Below are 16,388 nucleotides of genomic sequence, written 5' to 3'. Positions count from 1 at the left end.
GTCGATGCCGACCACCAGGAACTTCAGCTGTCGTACCGTGGTAGGGAATGGTCCCATAATGTCAAGTCCTCACTAAGCAAACGGCCATGGGGCCGTTATTAGGGTTAACTCCTCTATTGGTTGCCTAATGATATTGCTGAACCTTAGCACTTATTGCAGGTCTTAACATAAGCCTCGGCATCCTTCTGTATGGTAGGCCAAAAGTACCCTACTCGCACCAGCTTGTGCACTAATGATCTCGACCCTGAGTGGTTTCCGCAGATTCCCTCGTGTACCTCTCTCATGTCGTAGTTTGCTTCTTCAGGACCCAAGTATCTTAGGTACAGGTGGGAGAAACCTCTTTTGTACAAGATGTCTCTTATCAAGATGAATCTTGTCGCTTGGACCTTCAGCTTTCTTGCAGCTTTCTTTCCGTATGGCAGTATGCCGTTTTTCAAGTAAGAGACTAACGGCGTGGTCCAATTGCTTTCGGAGCCTATTTCCTGGATATCATGGAATCTATCAGTAGAGAGAGCTGAATAAAGGAGAGTGCATTATACATGGTTGTCACATGTTCGGCTGAGGTGGCTTTGGCTAAGCAGTCGGCTTGCTCGTTTTCTCCTCGGGGGATTTGTATGATTTTGGCCTTCTACTCGTCTACCCTCTTCTTAGCTTGGTCTAGATACCTCTTCATTCTTTCACCCCGACACTTGTAGTCCCCATTCATCTGGTTGGTAACGACCTGAGAATCACAGTAAATGGGGACGTTTGAGGCTCCTGCAGCTTTGGTGAGATCAAGCCCTACTATTAAAGCCTCGTACTCCGCTTCATTGTTGGTAGTAGGGAAATCGAGGCAGATCATACACTCAACTGTGTCTCCCTCGGGTGATAGCAACACGATGTCGACTCCCCTAGCCTGTCTGTTAGATGATCTGTCTACACGTATGCTCATAAGTAGTGAGAAAGAAAAACTTGGTTACGGGAACCGAGGTTAGGCCGACTACTTACTTTAGTATAGCTGCACTTAAAAAAGCGTATTCCTACCTCCTTTTCTTCCCCTTTCTGTCAATGTTGCCAATTCCCAGAATACTAATAATGTACTCGCGTGCATACAGTTGCCCAACAACTTTCTTCCTCCGACTTCTTTAACCACTTCCACATCTGTCGTATTCGGGAGAGCTTGCTTTGTGGCGAAGCATTTAGCAATGCCAGCAGCCTGGTGAAGGCTGGCTGTTTGGGGACAGGTTAAGGCAGGGCCTGCTGGCCTCTCTGCGACACCATGAATCCTAGGAATTTTCCCATCATCACTTCGAAGGCACACTTTATTGGATTAAGCTTCATGTTGTAAGAGGGAAGAGTGTTGAATGTTTCCTTAAGGTCTTCCCAGTGATCCTCCTCCCTTCGGCTTTTCACCAGCATATCGTCAACATAGGATTAGACATTTCTCCCAATCTACTGCAAGAACATCTTGTTCATAAGCCTCTGATACATTGCGCCTGCATTTTTTAGGCTGACTGGCATCACCTTATAACAAAAGACTCCTTGACTAGTTACGAATGAAGTTTTCTCTTAATCAGCTTCATACATGCGAATTTGATTGTAACCAGAGAAAGCATCCATGAAGCTTAACAGCTTGTGTTGGGCTGTAAAGTCTACTAGAATGTCAACCCATGGGAGGGGATAGCTGTCTTTGGGGCAGGCTTTATTTAGGTCGGTGAAGTCCACACACATCCTCCATTTCCCGTTAGCTTTCTTGACCATTACAACATTTGATAACCAGTCAGGGTAGTACACCTTCCTAATGAAGCCTGCCTCTTGTAGCTTACTGACTTCTTCTGTTATTACTCGATCTCGCTCTTGGGCGAAGACCCGCTTCTTCTGTCGGACGGGTGAACAGGACGGCGACATATTTAACCTATGCACCATAACTGAAAAGTCAATCCCTGGCTTGTCTTTATGGCTCTAGGCAAACACGTCTTGATTTTCCTTAAGGAAAGTTACGAGTGCTAAACGAATTGCGGGCTGGTAAGAGTACCAAGCCTGGTGGTCCTTCTGTCCTAAAGCTATCGAGGGGTATCTCCTCGAGCCTCTCTACGAGTTCTGCCCCTGTCCGTTGTTCTTCTATGCTTATGGTTTGCAACTGGTTATCCATCTCTAGCATTGCAATGTAGCACTCACGCACGGCTATCTGGTCCCCTCACAATTCTCCTACTCCATACTCAGTGGGGAATTTAATCATCAGTTGATAGGTCGAAGCTACAGCCTTCCAGGAGTTAAAGGTATGTTGTCCTATAATGGCATTGTAGGCAGAGGAGCAATCGACCACAAGGAATGTAACGTCCCTAGTGATTTGTTGGGGGTAATCTCCAATGGTAACGAGCAATGTGACCGCACCTAATGGATACACTTTAGTTCCACCGAACCCGATGAGTGGAGCGTTGGCTGGTGTTAGTCGCTCTCTGCTGATCTGCATCTGTTGGAATGCAGGGTAGTAGAGAATATCCGCGGAGCTCCCATTGTCGACTAAGACATGGTACATGTTATAGTCCCCTACATGGATGCTAAAAATGAGCGCATCGTCATGTGGATGGTGGAGGCGTCGGGTATCTTCTTCCGAGAAGCCAATGAGGGGATTGTCGACTCGCAGCATCTTTAGAATGATGCCGGTGAGCTGAACGTTCTAGACCATTCTAAGATAAGTCTTTCAAGCCCTTTTTGATAAGCTGTTGGCGGCCGCGACTCCTACAATCATCCTTATGTCTCCTAAGGGCTGTTTCGAACGCTCGTTGTCTCATCGGGGGGCTTGCTCTTGAGGAAGCGGATCTGCCATTTCCTTGCTAATGAACTTCTGCAAATTCCCTTGCCTAATGAGGGCTTCGATTTGCTGTTTCAAGTCATAACAGTCGGTCGTGTCGTGTTCGTGGTCGTGGTGGAAGCGGTAGTATTTATCTCGGGACCACTTGTTGGGATCTCCCTTCAGCTTTCCAGGGAAAGTCAAAGCCCCCTCGTCCTTGATTTGCATAAGGTCTTGGTCGATCGGGGTGGTTAGCGGGGTGAAGTTTGTGAATCTCCCCGTAGGGGGCTTAGAGCGCCTATCATCCCTTCGCTCTTCAGTTCTTTCCATCTTCCGCCCTCTTTCCTGTCGGGTATCTTCCTGCCTTTCTCTCTTCTTGGGTTTTTTTTCGCGAGCTAGTAGAGCATCTTCAGTATTCATGTACTTGGTGGCCCTGTAAAGCACGTTTGACATAGTTTTTGGGTCATTTTTATACAGTGAAAATAAGAACTTACCATTCCTCAAACCATTCGTAAAAGCTGCCACGAGTATTTTGTTGTCGGTCTCGTCAATCGAGAGCGCTTCCTTATTAAAGCAGGCTATGTAAGATCTCAGCGTTTCATCCTCCCGTTGTTTGATACTCATCAGGCATGTGGTAAACTTCTTATACCGATGCCCTCCAATAAAGTGCACAGTGAATTAGGCACTCAGCTTTTTAAAGGTGCTAATGGAGTTTGGTGTCAGCTGACTGAACCAAATTCTCGCAGGGCCCTTCAGCATCGTAAGGAAGGCCCTACACATGATCTCATCCGCTACTCCTTGAAGATGTGTCAAGGTCTTGAAGGTCTCCAGGTGATCAAGCGAGTCCTTGGCTCCAACGTAGCTCTCAATTTATGGCATGCGAAACTTCTGTAGCAGGGGGAAGGAGTTAACAAAGGTAGTGACCGACGAATCAGTTCGGTGAACCAAATCGTTGAGGTCGCTAGATACTCGTCCCTTAAGGGCGTTCATCATAAGGTCCATCCTTTCTTTCATCAATTGCATCTCCGCGACCATTTAAGGGGGGCCGTGTCAAAATCGAAGGGACGACTAGTCTCCTGTCGCACTTGTTAGTTCGAAACACTACTGCCTTCGGGTCCCTCCTAGTTCCTCTCTCGGCGCTGGTCCCCTCTTGATCATCCCTCTAGTTGTTTGGTACTGCATTCTTCTGCCGCAGCTGTTCTTCCAGGTCATGGTTTTGCTTGGTGAGGCATTCCACAGCAGCAATAAGAGTTTGGACTTGTCTCTCGAGGGCAGTCGTGGGTGGTTCCTCTTTTCGAACGTCATTTGTGGTTGCCATCGAGCGGGTGAGCACCATGCAACTCTCTTGTCCGGGAAACTATAGTATGAACGTTCCCCACAGACGGCGCCAACTGATGAGGCTGAAAATATCACCAGTGAGCTACACGATGCTCGCGCACTCGATACGTCACCTGCACAAAGAAAAAGAGAAGACCTAACGAAGAGCACCGGTGTGGTGCTGGCCAAATACCCCCTGAAGGTCAAGCTAGAACTTCTTACAACTCTAGAGTGCTAGAGAGGGTTTAATAATGCGTACCTTGATTTATGAGGATATTGGGACTTTTATAGTAGTAGAGGGTTGACCATCTCTTCCTTAGGCTAGAAGCCCTTTCCTTACAAGAATCTTAATAAGCATATATTACGGAATCCTTTCCTTGTAGGATACTAACATTAAGCATGGGATACAAGTCATTTCCTTATATACTCATGTGTGGTGACCAAGCCAAGAGTTCACTAAGACCGTTAGCTTCAGGATCGTCAGCTTTCCTTATTCCTTTCAGCCATAATGGCGTCAACTCCTTAATGGTGTTACCTCCTGAGTGAGCTGACTTTCTTCCTGTCAAGTCACTGTCTGTCAGTTTTTTGGGTCTTTAGCTTCTCATAGTTTACACCATCAGCTTAAGCCGTAGGACCTACTCTATAATCAAAGCCGACGGGCTAAAAACGAAGCGCCTTGCATGCTATAATTTTACTTATCAAAGTCCATACAAGAAGAACAAAAACACTCTTGAATCCAATGTACCAATCTTATAGAGATCATAGAAAGGCCTCAGCTCACCTACTCAAGTAGGCATCTCAACAATCCTAAAATTCCAATGATTTCTCTAGTAAAGCTGCTTTGTGCTGTCCAAAGACTCCAAACAATTGTTTCTAACAAAAATACACATCAGCCACTTTTCAAGTTTTCACCTATTTAACTCCAGTTGTTTAATTAATTTAGAATGAAAACTTGTTCAGTGTCAATAAAAAGTTTGGTTTAATGCCTCTTTTTTCATAAACAGTTTGGTTTGCTATCATTGTGATGAAGGAGAGAAGCTTGAATGGACTCTTATTCAAATTTTGATGTAGTATCCTTAGGAAGTTAGCACTAAATTAGATTTCTTGATGAGATTTTGAAGAATTCTTGAATAGGGTTTGATATTTAAGGATTTAGGTGAATAAAAAATTGGATCTTGAATATGTTTGATGACTGCTTGGTATTAAAACAGTAAGTAGGATGTGAAATAAAGAAAGATAAGCAATAGGAAATCACACCTATGTTTAAATACAAGACTTGCATCAATCATTATCCTTAGCATTTTTTCTACTGGTGTAATTGCAGGGAAAAGCAAAGCCAAATCAAGGGTCTGAACAAGATGTTACCAAAAAGTATCTCCTAGATATTGCCTTTATAAGATGTCCATCCCATTGATACTTTTTTTTTTTAACAATAACATAATAATCTAGCAATCCTTGGTTTTGAGATCAACTACCTCCTACTTGATACACTTTATCCACTTACTGTGGGTGCGTGTGCTTCATAATCTGACTTTGATGAGAGAGAGAGAGAGAGAGAGAGAGAGAGAGAAATTCATTGGCTTAACTGCCTTTACAATTTCATAAAGAAAGTTTTCTTAATCCTGATGCACTTCTTGCCTACATCAGGTATTAATGATTGACTGCAAATGTATGCTATACATGAAACATAACATGGAACAATAAGGCCGCATGGCTGCACATTCATTTTAGTCTATGTAATATTGTGTATGAATTAGACAAGTAGCAGTGAGCTGAACTCTTCATTTCCTATACTTCTTTCTCAATCTTTCTTTGACGAAATAATTCCGAGCTTTAGTTCAAGCTTATTGAGGGGCAATGTTGACATAAGAGAGATGCACACCAGCAGCAAAAAGAGCAGCACCAGAGACAAAGCATGCCACAGTCATCAACAATTTCTTGGGAGTTGAAGGAAAGCTAAACACCATTTTCCTTAATTATCTACATGCAAAAGGAGAAGATTCAATCAAAGATAACCAAAAATACACTCTTGAATCCAATTCCTATAAAGTATAAAATAAGCTAATTAGAGCCACAACATCACATATCCTGCCCAACCAATAGCTTAAAGGAAAAATAAAAAATCGATTTTATCTAAATTCTAAGTGTTCCTTTTGTTTTCATATATTGGGATCTCCATTCCAAACAAATCATTCTAAAGACAAACCATAACTACAATCACATTAAAAATAAATTGTGCAACTTGTCTTATATAAGAAATTACAGAGAAATAAATAATCAAAACCACTAAAAGGATGTCAGAACAACTATAGTGATGTTGAATCTACTAAAGATGTCTGGATATGAGTTTCCTTACACTACTTTATTTATGAAGCCCTCTGGCCTGCTATTGCATAGTTAAATATCCATGGATGTCTCAATATCCAACACCAAAGTATCTATAACTTGTAATTGAGACATGAATGTCTATCAAACCATTACAGTGTTAAGTACACAAACACAAATTACACATACCACTGATATATATATATAATATTTCTTCCCTATATCTCATGATATTTTTGTAAACATTATCTGTCATATATATATATATATATTTCTTCCCTATATATATATATATATAATATTTCTTCCCTATATCTCATGATATTTTTGTAAACATTATCTGTCATTTCCTTCGGTACTGAGAAGAAACAATCTAACAGCATATTCCTTTTATAAATTTTATACAAGATGAGCAACAGGATAACTGTCCAACACTTGCAGTCATGAATTTTACTTGAATATTATATATCATGAGTATGTTGTATGTACCAAATGTCTCTTCGACAATTCTAGGGCTTTATTGTAATTTACAAGGCTTTATTAAGTTCATACTTCCAACAGCTTACTTGAGTATTATTAACTGGTAATCATCATTAAAATTGTGAATATAACCATAGTAAGGTTGGCATAGAAGTGACTTCACAAGCATTAAGAGAGGGAGAGAGCTCTAATGGAACGTTGATTGTATTGCTAATTTGTAATCTAAAAGGAAAAAAAGAGGTTCAACTTATTTCTACATCTTTCCATTGTTATTTTTAAAAGAACACCATGGGTTTTCCAACCTAAGAAATTTGTTAGAATCCCTATCTTACAATCATGAAATTTTCAGGCTTTCTCAAACACATGAATAGAGATTATAAAAAATGATTGTTTCCTATCAATTCAAACCATAACTATTAATCTACATTTTCAATAATTCTGTTACAACTTGTGTTTAGCAAAGGTATTCTATTGCTTATTCAAGAAACTATCATAATCTATTTTATTAATGATTATCTAAACAATGTCATACCGTAAAAAACATAGACAACCCAATCATTACTAAATTGCAGAAAAACAAATGAAAACCAAAAGAACTAGACAACGACCAAACTTTACAATCACAAAGGGCACTAACGAGTTTTTTTTGGTTCCCTAGAAACAGCAAGAACATTTTTTTAAGAAATATTTAAAGTTTGAAACTTTTGTTTTTTCAAATTATTTGAGACCCATTAAAACTAAAACTGAGCCTAATAAAATCACTTTACCAAGTACAATTGAATCTTTCAAGCTGATTTCTTTTGATACCAAACCAGCTAAAAACACATAAAACCCAAAACAACCAATTTCTAGGATTCTACTTTCTAAGCAAACAAATGAATCAACAGAAAAGAAAGGAAAAATAGAAACATAGTACCAAACAGATTAATAGAAATAATTCAGCTTGATTTCTTTTGATACCAAACAGAGTACTCACAAAAAGAAAGGATTCTACTTTCTTAGCAAACAAATGAATCGATAAAGTAAAACCCAGATAAAGAATTACATTAAAATAAAAAATAAAAATAAAAAAAGGAAAAATAGTTGACCTTGAGAGAGAAAGAAAGAGAACCAACCTGCAATTGAGCTAAAATAATGGTGACCCAAGAAACAAAGTACTCACACAAACACACAATTCGGCATTTTTTTTTTCTCTGGAACAATGGTGGATACATATTGAATGTAATAAATAAAGAATAATTAATAAGATATTTGTAAGAATGTTAGTATTAATGGGAGTCTTTTTTTGACCATTGGATCTACTTAAATTCAATGGCTTAAAAAAAATATAATTCTTTAGAATTACACTAGGTGTAATTCTAAGTAATGTTACACCACTTAATATTTTTTAATTGGATGTAAATTTTGACAAATCTACTGTTAGATTACATTATCTTCATATATTCTCTATGCTTGCAAAATTTCGAGGTGATCAAAGATTAGTAACCATGTCATCAGTCAATTGTTTAAATTAAAATTTTTGTAGTTTAAAATTATGCATAAAAGATGAGTTTATGGATTGAATGGAAAATTACATGAAAATTGGCATGTATGTTAAGAACATATAGAACATGTAATTCAACAGTTGGATTTTCAAAATATAAATTTTATAACAAGTTATTGGGTGTGTAATAGTACTTAGAATTACACCAGGTGTAACTTGAACTCAACCCTATATATATATATATATATATAATTACCTGTAATAATTGGTGAACAATATGCAATCCTATAATGGACCAATAAATAAAGTGTAAATGAATTAAAAATGACACATTAACACCCATTCAGGGATCGATACGAGAAGTATTTTACACCACTAAAATAACATTTTCCTATACCCATAAGTGTCCTTTGATGGTTAGATCTAGTTGTCGATGGCAACCGTCAATAATGAAAAATGTTATATTTACAACATTTTTATAATAATCTTAAATGGTAAATTGTTATAAGTTATTATTAGTAGGGAAGAAAAGTAATTTTATTGATAGATTTAAATTATAACTAATAATAACTAACCACTTATGATTATTTGTGAAAATATTATAAAAATGTCGTAGCAGCACTTCTTTTCCATTCATGCTGCATTTGAAGTTTTTGAAGGTTTTGGTACATTCATTATTCATAGGTTGTTTTTGTTTCTAGTATGGTCCAATTGCTTCAATACCACTCTTTATATTAGAGATTCTCCTAAACTCTTTTTGAGAGTCAGCCATGAATATCGCTTAATTAATTTCCTACCTGCTTTACTATTTAGGTTATCAGTAGCCAGATGTTTAGTGGACCACTGATTTGGTCGTAGGTTTAGTCCAACCTTTCCTGACAAAGAACCATTCTTTTTCATAAATGCAATCCAACACACGAAGGAGGGAAGACAAGTCGTTAGTAAAGATATTACCAAAGATGAATCAGATTATTATAAGATTATATATATATACACAGCAGTGTCCCCACCTCCCATACCATATTTAAGATAGGAGAAAACATTGCATCAGGAGCTGGCGTAAAACCAGTGTTTTACGCCAGCCAGTAAAAAATCACCACGTGGACATTCTCATTAAATCCCTCTCCAAACAATCAAAGGCTCAAGCTATTAGCCTCAGACAAAACAGAAAACAGAAAAACCTCTCAGACAAAAGCTCTGCTTCCTTCACGCCGAACCTCCACCACCACCACAGCCTGATCGCCGGAGCAGAACGAAGAAAGAAAGCTCATGCCTTCCAATGGCGGCCTCGTCTTCTTCCGCATCCTCATACTCTTCATCCTCATCCGACCCCGATTCCACATCAATTTCCTCTTACCGTCGCCGTCGTCACTGAAGTCACAAAGACAAAGAATCCCTGAAGATCTGAAAGAAAAGCCATTCCCACACCAAACAACGTCGTCGCAGACACTCTTACTCTTCCTCCTCTGCCTCCGATTGCTCCAGGTCTTGAAAAAGAAAACCATTTTTTTTCTTTTTTGGGTTTTTTGAGGAACATGGTATAAATAGAATTACTTTTGGGGTTTTCTCTGTTCTTGTATTTATATTTTAAAATTTTTGTTTATTGGTTTGTTATGTAAATTCCTGATTCATCCAAAAATTAAAGCCATTTTTGTTGTGCAAAATGGTTTAGAATAGAAACTAGGAGTAGAATTTGGTTTAGGTTTTCTGGGTTCTTTTTATTTTTGAGCTTTATGTGTTTTGGTTGCTCATGTAAGTATTAATTAACCCCAAAAAAACAAAAAGAACTCATTTTTAACAGAGGTGGACACTCAATCAAACGGCTATACTATAACAATCTCCAAGATTCCGGACGATACATGCGGAATAAACATTTCTCAAAATAAACAAATTTCAATGATCAAATGTCAAAAGCAAACTAACGTAATCAAATGCCAAAGACTATAAGGAAGAGACCGTTTGGCTGGAGCGTTGGCGTTGCACGTTTACGTTTTCAGCCTTTTTTTTTTTTTTTTTTTCACGCGTCCCCAGCTTTTCAGAGACGACAAAGTGTTACTGTTGCAACACTGTTGTGGCTACTGTTCATTGAACTGTAGCCACAACATGTGACTTTTTCACCCAACTTTTACTGTTCACGGACCCACAATTTTCACTTTTCAACAACTTTTTCATTAAAAATGGGTCCCACGGTACTATTCACACATTTAAAAATTATTTTGCTACAGTATTTTTCAGTTTTCAGTTTCAGTTTTCAGCTGTATCCAAACGGCCCGGGCTAGAACAATTTGAAAACAAAAATATACGATTTGAAAACAAAAATAAGTGTACAATTTGAAAACAAAAAAACTCAGCCTGATATATACGATTTTCAACTTTAGCCCGGAGTAGAACATTGAAAGATTAACATTGGCACAAACAATTATGAGTCCTTTCACAGTAATCACAAAAATATATTTTTGATAAACATATCCAACATTCTTAAAGTAGATTCTGCCCCTCACACAATCTTAAAAAGAAGAAATTGAGAAAAAGTTACCAAATAAATATGAACCACTATTTATACCTAAAGGATTATGATCCTTCAATGCACATTTTCGGTCAATAGGCACATTTTCATTTAATAGAGACATTTTTGGTCAATAGACACCTTTTCATTTAATAGACACATTTTCATTCAATAGACACATTTCCGATCAATAGACACCTTTTCGTTCAACAGACACCTTTGTTCCTTTTCATTCAATAAACACTTTTTTGTTCAATAGGTACTTTTTTGGTCAATATGTATCTCTTCGTTTAACAGGCATCTTTTTAGTCAACAGGTACTTTTTCTTTCAACAGGCACCTTTTTGGCCAACAGGTACCTTTTCGTTCAATAGACACCTTTTGGTATATCCAATTTGAACGGTTATAACCTTTTAATAGACAATTTTGGTATATATATCACAACCTATCTTGTATATACCTATATATACACTACAAACTAAACTAAAGACACAACAATATGTTTCTTATTCCTTCTTACAAAAAACTAATGAATAAAACAACATTGATTTTTTTTTTTAATTTAATTTTCTGAAACTCATCCAGTAGCTATTGAAGCTCCCACAATTTATATATATATATATATAAAACTAAAACTTTTGAAACTCCTACAATTTTTCACGGTCAGCACAATGTTAAAATAATAATAATAATAATAATAAAACCTTTTTAAAACCTGAACCCGATGCTCTGCGACTATTTTATTTTTCTTTTTTATTTTAGGTTTTATACCGTTTCTTCTGTTTTGCCGTTCTCTCTAGCCTCTGCCTCTCTCAATTCTCAAAACCACTAAACCATATCCCATGGGCACTCTCACACTCCTTCAGTGGCAAAAAGTGCCAGCCTCCCACCATTGTCATATGCGGCCACGCCACCAGTGTAGGTATTTTAATTTTTGTTATCTTAGATTTAGGTATTTGGATTTGGTTTGATTTTCTTTAATTTAGGTATTTGGATAATTGGTTTTGATTAAGGTTGAACCTGTGCAAAATCGAAGATATCTGCTTCTTCTTCAACTCTCTCTTAACCTCTCCATCTTTTCCCTAAAAAACACAAAACACGAACTGACCTCTGACCTCTAACCTCTAGGTTATTGGTGTTATATAGTCTTTATTTGTTTGGGTTGATTGAAATAAATAAAATTTACAGGTAATATGTTATTATGCTATAAATTGTTGTTAATTTTAGTAAATTTTATTTATTTACTGTCCTTCTTGGGCCTCTGTTTAATGTGGATTTTTCCTTCCATTCTATTTTAATCTTGTGTCAATTTACTAAATTATGTGTATTTTTTAGATGGTGGTTTGTAGCTAAGAGTGTTATGAATATAAAACCAAATTACTGGTGAAGGATTTGTCAATCGCAGGCCACAAAACCTGCATAAGTTTGCATACTCTCACACCCACATGAACCACATTGTAAGTGTCCTTTCTGTGTTTTCATACTTTCTCTTTGTTTATATTGCTCTTGGTATTGGAAATTTTTTGTATACTTCATTGTGTGTGTGATAAATTACAGTGGTTAGATGTTAAATACTTAGTAACTATTTATACATTTGTATTTTGTTTAAAGTTGTACTACAAGTTGAATATTTTGGTTGGTGACTGTGTTATTTGCTCCCCAAAGTGTTTGTAAAAATGCCTAAACCAAACTTTCCATCACTTAGGAAGTACAAGGTAAAAAATCTAATAGAAAACTTTCCATCCTTATTGAAAGTTATTTTAAATCTTAACTTCAATGTGAAGGGTTCACTGAATTTTTACAAATAAGCTTTCACTTTGAGGAAAATATTTCCTATTAATATAGCAGTCCTATACTCCTATTGTTGAGTGCTCTGCTTATGGGGATATTTATATTTGCTTAGGAATTTTGATTCATGGGAACCTTTTTTTGTTAAGGTGGTGTTGTCTTTGTTAGAAAAAGAGGCTGTAGAAGGTATCATTATGGCTGCTGCTTCTAAAGATAACACCCTAAGGCTGTGGAAGGTAAAAGGCTATTTTTACGTCTAGATTGTTTGATTGCCAAAACAACTTTTAGCTTTGCCAATTGAATAGTGCTTAATGGTATTGCTATTATATTTGTACTCCAAATGATTTTACTGACAATGCTTTTCATCTTTATGCATAAGTAGTATATGCTTATATTTGTATTGCTAATATATGCTTTTCATCTTTATCCATTAGGTATATAAAATTTGTTAACTTTGACAAACTTTAGCAGTTTTGGAAATCCTGTTACATTTTCAGCAGTTATAAATAAATTGTTAAGTTCTTTTGCCATCTTCCATTTTAATCTATTTAGATTTTTGTCCAGTAAAACCCTTGGTATCCCTACCTCAGGAGTTACAAAAACAATGCAAGAGAGTTTGGCGAGCTTCAACTTTTAGAGTTGCTTCCTTTCTAATCGAATCTAAGATCTTACCAATTGACTTTTCACAATTCATGCTAGGTTCGTTAATTCTGCTTTCAACAATCTCCCTCTATGTTCTTGATTTTTGGTTCTTCATTTTGTGATTTTTAATTATTTTTTATTTCATTCCTTTTTCAATAAAATACTGGATGGGACTTTTGTGAATTTTGTCACTAAGGCACAAAATATATGAGAGCAAAATCTACATTAGGTTTGTAGCATATTAGTATTGACACAAATCTANATTTGTTTGGGTTGATTGAAATAAATATAATTTACAGGTAATATGTTATTATGCTATAAATTGTTGTTAATTTTAGTAAATTTTATTTATTTACTGTCCTTCTTGGGCCTCTGTTTAATGTGGATTTTTCCTTCCATTCTATTTTAATCTTGTGTCAATTTACTAAATTATGTGTATTTTTTAGATGGTGGTTTGTAGCTAAGAGTGTTATGAATATAAAACCAAATTACTGGTGAAGGATTTGTCAATCGCAGGCCACAAAACCTGCATAAGTTTGCATACTCTCACACCCACATGAACCACATTGTAAGTGTCCTTTCTGTGTTTTCATACTTTCTCTTTGTTTATATTGCTCTTGGTATTGGAAATTTTTTGTATACTTCATTGTGTGTGTGATAAATTACAGTGGTTAGATGTTAAATACTTAGTAACTATTTATACATTTGTATTTTGTTTAAAGTTGTACTACAAGTTGAATATTTTGGTTGGTGACTGTGTTATTTGCTCCCCAAAGTGTTTGTAAAAATGCCTAAACCAAACTTTCCATCACTTAGGAAGTACAAGGTAAAAAATCTAATAGAAAACTTTCCATCCTTATTGAAAGTTATTTTAAATCTTAACTTCAATGTGAAGGGTTCACTGAATTTTTACAAATAAGCTTTCACTTTGAGGAAAATATTTCCTATTAATATAGCAGTCCTATACTCCTATTGTTGAGTGCTCTGCTTATGGGGATATTTATATTTGCTTAGGAATTTTGATTCATGGGAACCTTTTTTTGTTAAGGTGGTGTTGTCTTTGTTAGAAAAAGAGGCTGTAGAAGGTATCATTATGGCTGCTGCTTCTAAAGATAACACCCTAAGGCTGTGGAAGGTAAAAGGCTATTTTTACGTCTAGATTGTTTGATTGCCAAAACAACTTTTAGCTTTGCCAATTGAATAGTGCTTAATGGTATTGCTATTATATTTGTACTCCAAATGATTTTACTGACAATGCTTTTCATCTTTATGCATAAGTAGTATATGCTTATATTTGTATTGCTAATATATGCTTTTCATCTTTATCCATTAGGTATATAAAATTTGTTAACTTTGACAAACTTTAGCAGTTTTGGAAATCCTGTTACATTTTCAGCAGTTATAAATAAATTGTTAAGTTCTTTTGCCATCTTCCATTTTAATCTATTTAGATTTTTGTCCAGTAAAACCCTTGGTATCCCTACCTCAGGAGTTACAAAAACAATGCAAGAGAGTTTGGCGAGCTTCAACTTTTAGAGTTGCTTCCTTTCTAATCGAATCTAAGATCTTACCAATTGACTTTTCACAATTCATGCTAGGTTCGTTAATTCTGCTTTCAACAATCTCCCTCTATGTTCTTGATTTTTGGTTCTTCATTTTGTGATTTTTAATTATTTTTTATTTCATTCCTTTTTCAATAAAATACTGGATGGGACTTTTGTGAATTTTGTCACTAAGGCACAAAATATATGAGAGCAAAATCTACATTAGGTTTGTAGCATATTAGTATTGACACAAATCCTTATTATGTTTATATATTAAAGCAAAACCATTTAGCACATGAATATGAGAGTAAGATATATTGTATGAGTATTATAGGATATTTTTATAAAATCTACATTTGTTCTATATTGCACTAGATTAATGAGAATTTTACTGTTAGTACTGAGCAATGATTTCTTTTATTTGGTTGCTGGTGATATTTGAGCTTTATGGCCTTTTTAATACAAGGCTACTCTTAAATTAATTTGTATCTATGCTAATGGTGTTTATACAAAGAATTTTAATACTAATGGCAGGTAAGCTTTTGATAAAATTAGGACAACTTTTTTTGGGGGCTGCAAAAGTAGAAAATGAAAATTCTAGAAATGTGTAAGTTAGCTATCTATCTTAATTACTTAGAGATAAACAAAGGTGGAGTGATTCTGCTTTTTCTGCAAAGTTTTACAAGTCGAGAACGTTATGATGGGGGAGCTTTAGCTGTTAAGCCAGAGAGAAGAACGAAGCAATCCAAGAGAAACTCATTGGGATATAGTGTAGAGTTAACAACAATATGCTTGCACCTGTTTTCTAATATTTAGTATGATAAAGCAAAAGTCTTATGAAGAAGGTTATTTATATTGATAAAATATAGTTAGTGAAGCTGCCCCTGACCAATTTAATAAGATTTTTTTGAGTTGATTTGCAAAACTCTTCAAATATTATAAATTTTTGTTATTAGTGCATGTCGTATATTTTTACTTTTTGTTAGTCTTTCTTTTAGATGTGATATATAATATTTTGATTTGAAATTTTACCCTTTTTGTTGTGTAGGCAATAACCAATGTTTAAACATCATATTATTTTTCAAAATTTTGTTGGTAGACTAAGAAATATGAGACGAGATCACTACACACACACCTTGGCTGACCAACTCAAATCCTTTACATTCTAATGAATTGTGTATTCCTTTGAATATTAGTGTCGTAATTAACCATTTGTGTGACTTATTCCTTAAAATTCATAGCAAAAAGGTCCATTTATCTTAACTAAATTTCTCTCAATCCTCCAAAAACATTAATAGTGACATTCATTTTCTCACTAAATTGACCACTCCTTAATTAAAATTTTTTAATATTTCTAAGAACTTTAGAATTGACCACTCCTTAATTGGAAAATTTTAGTATTTCTAAGAACTTTTCCGTGCATCGCACGGGTTAGCGACTAGTATATATATATAACTAAAATCTTTGATTTTTTATTGACATTTTCAGAGTATGCCACATCATTATCATTTTTTTTAAAATAATTTTTTTT

At 35.8% G+C, this 16,388-nt stretch overlaps 3 long non-coding RNA genes across 3 annotated transcripts; 2 read left to right on the top strand and 1 right to left on the bottom strand.

Annotated features, from left to right (window-relative positions):
* Nucleotides 1–5,651: 5,651 nt before the first annotated feature.
* Nucleotides 5,652–8,197, bottom strand: LOC136071396 (uncharacterized). Its single transcript, XR_010632702.1, has 2 exons — nucleotides 8,011–8,197; nucleotides 5,652–6,070 (listed from the first exon to the last, which is right to left on the bottom strand). It is a non-coding gene; the product is annotated as an uncharacterized LOC136071396 (long non-coding RNA).
* Nucleotides 8,198–11,623: 3,426 nt separating this feature from the next.
* On the top strand, nucleotides 11,624–13,518 carry LOC112007654 (uncharacterized). The gene is made up of 3 exons (XR_010632706.1): nucleotides 11,624–11,801; nucleotides 12,219–12,340; nucleotides 12,821–13,518. It is a non-coding gene; the product is annotated as an uncharacterized LOC112007654 (long non-coding RNA).
* A 175-nt stretch (nucleotides 13,519–13,693) lies between these two features.
* LOC136071398 (uncharacterized) lies at nucleotides 13,694–16,120 on the top strand. The gene is made up of 3 exons (XR_010632704.1): nucleotides 13,694–13,881; nucleotides 14,362–14,448; nucleotides 15,392–16,120. It is a non-coding gene; the product is annotated as an uncharacterized LOC136071398 (long non-coding RNA).
* Nucleotides 16,121–16,388: the final 268 nt, after the last annotated feature.

This window comes from Quercus suber, unplaced genomic scaffold (genome assembly GCF_002906115.3).
Source record: "Quercus suber isolate HL8 unplaced genomic scaffold, Cork oak 2.0 scaffold_308, whole genome shotgun sequence".
Lineage (NCBI taxonomy): Eukaryota > Viridiplantae > Streptophyta > Magnoliopsida > Fagales > Fagaceae > Quercus > Quercus suber.
This window is presented reverse-complemented; position numbering and strand designations above follow the sequence as displayed.